The following is a 2996-nucleotide window of genomic DNA, read 5'->3' as shown; positions in this document are numbered from 1 at the left end:
ACTTTGACAGGTACATTACCGCCATACTCTTCTTTTATCTTTAATTATTGCTACGGGCACTACATTGCTATGGCGCTTCAATCGCATATCACTTGCCATTCAAATTAAAGCGCCAAAATTTGAAATAAAAATGTTTGTACTTTAAAAATAATATTAAATTACTGTTACTATTAAATAGTAAAAATCGAAAATGAAAATTTGTATATATCTTTACGTTTCAAAGGTTTTTGAACATTTTGGCATACCTTAGAAAAAATAGATATATGTGTGTGTATGTGCGGAAATGGAAATGGGAAAAACTCTCACACTACTTCTTCCCTGAATCGAGTTGGAGTTTAACTCAGCTCACGGACTTGCCCTAAGGCAGAGCACTCATTATTATTATTATTATTATTATTATGTGCGGATACAAATTTTCGTCGACGATTTCGGGAACACCGATCACCCGATTTGAATAATTTAAAAAACATTCGACTCGTATTGATAAGGAGATTGCTGATAGTATTTTTTTTGGCGAAGGCAGGTCTAGCAGTTCCGTAGATACGGGGCAAAAAGTGCCAAAACGGTAACTCAGTTTTTTAAGAACGGAGCGTCCGATTTTAAAAATTCAAAAAACTTTTTACTTGCATTGACAAGATGAAAAACTCAATTAAATTTTTGGGAAGGCACGTCCAGCGGTTATGGACTCTCAATAAAAATAAGTTACAAAAATGTCATTTGGCGGTCAAAAATGTTTATTGGACATATGCACATCAAATTATCAGATATTTTAATAATGTGTGCACATTTATTGTAATTTTTTTTAAAGTTCCGTATCAAGATTTTTAATTACGGTACGCTTCCAGCAATTTGCCTAAGGCACGATGCCATACACCCCACTAGTTTTTTGCCTATTTTGACAAATAGTAAACCATAATCGAAGATTCAGATCTCACTCTCATAATATTTCAGAAATTATAAAGCTTCACTGGGTGCTGTAATTTGCATTTTCTCACAAAATTGCAATAAATGAGGGTATTGTATTGACGTGGTTTAAAACTAAAAGCTACAAATAAATATATTTATTTATATACACAAAGTTTATATTATATATTATACAGTAATTTTACATAGTATATAAATGATACATAATATAAGTCAATAAATCACTAAATAACTAGACAAATATATAAATTATTCCTCACTCATTTCTTATAATTACATAAAAACATATAAAATATATAATATATATATATATATATATATAACATTATATTAATATAATAATATGTAAATATATATATATATATATATCTATATATATATATCTATTTCAAAGTAACTAGCAGCCCATTCGTCAAAATAAAAAGGTAATAAAGTATTTAAGAACATTTATTTATACGTTTCGACACAAGATGCGTGTCATCATTCAGCAACTACAATAAATTTGAAAAATTTTACTAATAATAAAAAAACAATTATAAAATAATTATAAACATAAAGAAACATTATATATACCACCAGGACAAAAACACTTAAAAAAAAATTTAAGTGTTTTTCTATGTTTATAATTATTTTATAATTGTTTTTTATTATTAGTAAAATTTTTAAATTTATTGTAGTTGCTGAATGATGACACGCATCTTGTGTCAAAACGTATAAATAAAAGTTCTTAAATACTTTATTACCTTTTTATTTCGACAAATGGGCTGCTAGTTAGTACTTTGAAATATGTTTCAACGTCGAAAAAACTATCAAGATATATATATATATATATATATATATATATATATATATTTATATATAAATGTGAAATAGTTTTTAAATATGTAAGCATATTATATAAAAAATCAACAGTTTTTAAATTTATTTGATCCCTTATATTGATGCACATAAGTTAATTACATTATATATTTTCTTAATTAGACATTTTAATGTCAGATATAAAATTCATTATTTATGTAATAAATTGAAGTTTTTACATATACCTGACTAGAATAAAAATGGTATATATTTATTGAATGTAGTAAAACTCAAAATCATACGTGTTTTGTTATCAACTTATAAAAACAATTGCAGTTTTGAAAAAGATATAATTTTAAACAAAGAACTGTTCTCGTAATTGCTAAGCTTGAACAATTACAAAATTGATGTATTTATATATTTACATAGAAACTATTATATATATATATATATATATATATATATATATATATATATATATGTGTGTGTGTGTGTGTGTGTGTGCGCGTGAATGCATAATGCATACATAATATTCATTTTATATTTTTTTACTTTATAATACTCATTTGTTGAAATCATCTACATATATAATTTTAAATGCTACTGTAGTTGTACAATAAATTTAATTTCAATTCAATCACTCTTGCATCGTCCATACAAACAATTTGACTAATTCGTAACAAAATTGATCTTCACTTATCAATGGTTATGCCATATATTATTATATTAAGTAAATTTTCAAGCAGCAAACATATTCTACCTAAATGTAAGCATTCCACAATTTCACACCACATCTGGAGAATATAATTGCATTATATCTTGAAAACGCCCATATATTCATGGCTTATCAACAACTTTTTTTTATTATAAAGTAAATTTTCTTTAATGTTTTACAAAAAGAATATGCATAACAACATACACATACACAAAGACACAATTATGTTATATTATATTGTAATAATATTATATATATATATATATATATATATATATATGTTTGTGTATGTGTGTGTAATGTTCACATACACATAATGTAATCAAAACACACATAGCTGCAAACTTATTTTCAGATATAACAACATTTGGTATATAAAAATATTTACATGCCTTCCTAACATATCTAAAATTATATATTTAGTATAAACAGTGTGTCAATAACAAAATTTGCAATAACAATAATTTATGTTCTGACAATATAAATATATTTGTAAAATCTAAAATTAATACCACATCACAGTTTTTTTTCCCACATAATAATGTGTGCATCATTTGTA

The sequence above is a fragment of the Ctenocephalides felis genome, unplaced genomic scaffold, assembly GCF_003426905.1.
Source record: "Ctenocephalides felis isolate EL2017-DRISC unplaced genomic scaffold, ASM342690v1 CF-g0.4_SCAFFOLD_01170, whole genome shotgun sequence".
NCBI classification, from domain to species: Eukaryota; Metazoa; Arthropoda; class Insecta; order Siphonaptera; family Pulicidae; genus Ctenocephalides; species Ctenocephalides felis.
This window is presented reverse-complemented; position numbering follows the sequence as displayed.